The sequence below is a fragment of the Arvicola amphibius genome, chromosome 3 (assembly GCF_903992535.2).
Source record: "Arvicola amphibius chromosome 3, mArvAmp1.2, whole genome shotgun sequence".
In the NCBI taxonomy this organism is placed as follows: domain Eukaryota; kingdom Metazoa; phylum Chordata; class Mammalia; order Rodentia; family Cricetidae; genus Arvicola; species Arvicola amphibius.
Genome location: NC_052049.1, coordinates 63406876 through 63412068, shown reverse-complemented (window position 1 = coordinate 63412068; position 5193 = coordinate 63406876).

Here is a 5193-nt window from a genome sequence, read left to right as displayed (position 1 = left end):
TAGTAATCCTCCTGGATATTGGAAGTAGACACGATCGCCAGGCAAAATTGGGAACTTGAGGGTTGGGCAAGACTGGGCCAAGGGAAGATGGGGAGAGAAATGTGTGAAGGGAAGAACGGGGGGAGCTCGGAGGAATGGGGTGCTTGGGATATAGGAAGGGTGGATATGAGAGCAGGGAAGCATATATCTTAATTTAAGGAGCTACCTGAGGGTTGTCAAGAGACTTGACCCTAGAGGGGTTCCCAGGTTTCCAGGGAGACGCCCCCAGTTAGTTCCTTGGGCAGCTGAGGAGAGGGAGCCTGAAAAGGCCAGTTCCTATAGCCATACTGATGAATTTCTTGCATATCACCATAGAACCTCCACCTGACGATAGATGAAGAAAATGACAGAGCCCCACCTTGGAGCACCGGACTGAGCTCCCAAGGTCCTGATGAGGAGCAGAAGGAGAGAGAACATGAGAAAGAAAGTCAGGACCGTGAGGGAACCTCCAGCTGGCGACAGATGGGGAAGGTGACTGAGCCCCACATTGGAGCACTGGACTGAGCTCCCAAGGTCCCGATGAGGAGCAGAAGGAGCGAGAACATGAGGGAGAAAGTCAGGACGAGAGGGGTGCGTTCACTCATGGAGACGGTGGGACAGAACTAATGGGAGATCACCAACTCCAGTTGGAATGGGACTGATGGATCATGCGACCAAACCCGTCTCTCTGAGTGTGGCCAACAGCGGGGGCTGACTGAGAAGCAAAGGACAATGGCTCTGGGCTCTGATTGTTCTTCATGGACGGGCTCTGTGGGAGCCTTCTCAGCTTGGTCGATCACCTTCCTGGACCTGGGGGGAGTTGGGAGGACCTTGGTCTTAGCATAGAGTGGGGAACCCTGATGGCTCCTTGGCCTTGAGAGGGAGGGAGGGGAGGTATGGGTGGAGGGGAGGGGAGGGAAGGGGGAGAAGGAGGGGAGGGAAGGGGGAGAAGGAGGGGAGGGAGGGGGAGGAGGAGGGAAGGAGATGGAAATTTTAAAATATAAAAAAAATAAACCATGAGAAAAAAAAAAAGCCTGTCAGTGTTATAGATAATATCTGGGTGTGTGTGTGTGTGGTAGTTCTCCTCTTGCTATTTCCACTTTGAGGGAAAGTAGTTCCTGGGATAATTTCATTCACAAAGTGTTCCCTTAGGAGTAAGGTTAAGGGTCAGGAAAAGACATAGAAGGTAATTTGTAGTCCTGCTGGACAGCTTCTCAAGTCAATTTGATCCTGCCTAGTCAGTCAGGAAGCTGAAGACAGTGTGAGCGTGAATACGACAGATAGAACTTCTCTGCAGGGAATCCAGGTGCCACTTCTCTCCCAAGTAGGAGCTATGTTAGAGGGCAGCAGCCTTGGTGGGAACATACACGTTCACACGAATGCCTTTGCACGGCTGGACAGAGGAATAACTACTGCCTGGCTCAAAATCGGACCTTAGTAAGAAACATGCTCCCACCCCGTGCCTCTCTTCTCAAGCAGGAATTAGAGATTACAAATGGATGATATCATGTGAAAAAATAGAAAGCAATAAAAATGAAGTAAAGCAGAAAGAAGAAAAGGAAAAAAGAAAAGAAAAAAGACCCATTGTTTCTAATAGATAACAAGGAAACTCCTAAATTCCAACAATATGGTCCAGAAAATATTAAAATGTTTATCTGTTTTTAAATCTTGACTTTGAGAATACTTTGAAGAATGGAGTCATCCATCAGGATGAGTAAATACTCACATTCTTTTTGACTTTTTCTATAACTTACCAATTTTTTAAGTTCATAAAACTAGCATCTATCCAATCAGTCATTGGAAAGCAGACATCTCAGTCAGCCAAGGCCGCTTCGTTTTTACTAGTTCAGAATGTAAGAAGTACTTCTTACATGCTTAAGATGCAGTCTCAAGTAAAGTAGACTTAATATTAAGTTATGTGCTACAGTGGACATATTTCTTAAAAATATTTTTCCAGGGATGAAAATTACATAAATATAGCACTCGTATAAAATTTTAAATAAGTATTAATCCAAGATTGAGAATAAACCATTTAAATAATAATTGCGATCATTTTATTTTAATAAAATAAAATGCCCAAATCTGAACATTTTTCATATTCTTTTCTCCTTTCCTATTAGCATGTATGAATTGTACAAAGTAGCATCAGTATGAAAATATTGACAGAAAGTCTTTATTAGTCGTAGTATTTGATTAACTGAGTAATACATGGCCCATTCCAGACAATACCTAAACACTCAAGGAGTGATACTGAAGTATCTACCAAACTAAATGAATAGTGAAATTATGAGCAAAGCCATTTATATGTAAAAGTGATTATATGATTCATTTTTATTTATTTGGTCCTTACTATGTGTCTTTCACTTTGTCAGGTATTATAGAGTACTCATGAAACAAGTATCACTGCTCCTTCCTCAAGAAATATAACATACACCACTTTTTCAACTGAGTGGCTGGAGGGATGCATACTGGAGAATATCACCAGAATATAAAAGTCTATGCTATGGATTACTTTAAATAGACATAGTCATGCTCCATTTGTTTATGCTGCATTTGTTTAATTGTGTAAAGATGCATTGCTCTTTTGCCTTGCCTTCCTAAAATACCTGGTCTAATAAAAATTGAATGTCCAGAAGCTAGGCAGTAGTGGGTCCGGCAGGGCAAGTAGGCAGAGAGAATAGTAGGAGGAGAAATCTAGGCTCAAAAGAAAGAGCAGAGAAAGAATGAGGGAGAAAGAAAGGGAGATGCCCAGGACCAGCCACCCAGGCAGCTGCCAGACATGGAGCAGGGTATATCAGAATGAAAGGAAGATTTAAAACAAAACCCTGAGGTAAAATGCAGATTAAGAGAAGCAGGTTAAATTAAGTTATAAGATTGAATAAGGAATGAGCATAGTATAAGGCTGAGAATTTAACTCATAAGTCTCTCTGTATCATGATTTGAGAGCTGGTTGATGGCTCAAAAGAAGCCTCTTAGAAGTCTATACCAACAAAAGAGACAGTGTGCCGGGCGGTGGTGGCGCACGCCTTTAATCCCAGCACATCGGGAGGCAGCGGCAGGCGGATCTCTGTTGTGAGTTCGAGACCAGCTGGTCTACAAGAGCTAGTTCCAGGATAGGCTTCAAAGCTACAGAGAAACCCTGTCTCGAAAAACCAAAAAAAAAAAAAAAAAAAAAAAAAAAGAGAGAGACAGTGTCCCAAGAAAAGAAAGGATAAAAATTGTTTAGATTATTCAGCATTTACAGCATTATATTACTTTCAAAAAGTAATATTAGCTACTCACAGTAAGCAATAGTATGTATTCAAGCTATGCGGATGTGTTTCTAAACATTGTGTATTCCCTGTCTGTTGACCTTCAGCCTACATTCATGCAGTGAATGACACAGTCCTGTGTTAGGGCCTACAAATGTTCTGGATGTAAAATATTAGACCTATAAGCACTTTGGAATTAGAATAGAAATTGCCTTTAAAATTTTATACCTTAAAACTCATAGATATAAACACCATCCACTCAGTCACAAGAACAGTCAATCTGTTCTTGGATTGAGTACTGTAGATGTGGAAATTGCTAGACTACTGGTTTGGAGTATTTCTGGGACTGGAGCTGTGCTACACAAATGCTACCCAGGCCCATAATGGGCCACTGCTGGTCCTTTAGTTATTGTTATAGCTGCTAGGAGTCTTTTAATAGGTTATTTAGAAAAAAGAAAAGAGGACAATTGGCCCTGGGTGGTTTTCAAATGGTGCTATTACTGGTTTGTTTTCATAGATTGGCAGCACCCTACAAGAGGCAGTGTTCAAGAAATAAAATTACAGCTGTATTAGCAGCTTCAAATTAGGGGTATTTTTTCAGATCATTGTGTGGGTTTTAGTGGTACAAGAATGAGTGGTTTTAATTGGTCCTTCTTCCTTAGCAGGCCTAAGGAAAACTCTTCACCCCAAGATGAGGAAGGGAGAACTAGGACAAGAGCTACATCAATATTTTCTGATCTTTATTTGACAAGGTTTTATCAAGTTTTATTCAAAAATTTTAATTTGTGGGACCTGGTCCTTTGCAATAGAGCATTTTATGAGGTTTAAGGATCCCACTTTGGTAGAAAACCTCTCGCAGTTGAATTGCCCCGGGTTCTTGGATTATGAAATGATCTTCAAAAATTTGACTAGCATATATTGGCTGTGAGCATCAGAAAATACCACAAACAAAATATTTGTATAGCTTATAAAACACTCAAGCGGAATATTAAAGCATCTGTTTTCAAGGAAATATAATTATAAAGTTAAAAAATAAACTCTTGAAGTGAATCAGGAGGCAGGATTCATAAAACATTAACCTACGCTGTAAACAAGCCACTTGACTCATCCAAATACTATGGGGAATAGAGGGGACTGCTGGATTTACAAAGAAATACTTTCATTGATGATCCTAGCATCAAAACCATGATAGCAAGGGTCAAATGTTTCCTTAACTCATTCTTGGATGACTAAGTATGGGGCTATTTCCTAAAGCATTTTGATATTCATTTTAAAGATATGCAGCAACAAATGTAGCCCTTATGGTTTACCTTTTCAGAAGGTATTTCACCTGTCCTATTATATAGTCAAGATCATTACAACAAAGTGTGTATTGATGCTGCACATTAGAATGAATCATATACCCATGAACTCTGGCCACATTTAGTCTTTAAAAAAAAAACATTAATTCTACCCCTAGAGCAAAACACTCATGTGTGTTAAAGTGCAAAGTATCTCTTTGTTTTTGTTTGGACATATAAAAACAAACAAGATATCTCATTGTGTGCATTATGAAATCAAATGTAATTCATGCTGGCACCATTGCTTTATGGGAGAAGAATGGCTAGAATCTCTGTTCTAAGATTAAATTGTAAACTTTCTTCTTCAAATGTTAAGCTAAAATCATGAGGATATTCTTTTCTCACATGTGCATCACAGGAATTAGGCTTCTTATTCTTTCTTCCTACAGGCCGGGCTCCTGGGAGTCCCACATACTTATCAGGAGCAAACATATGCAATTTAACATCCCTGTTGAGTTTGGCCTGAAGTAAATACAAAGTCAGTTTGATCTTGTTCTCCTGAGGTCCTAGGAAAGATGCTACCGCCTCCAAAACTGATAGTAATTTCAGAAAGACCACTGAAATATTAATCCTCTAGGAATATA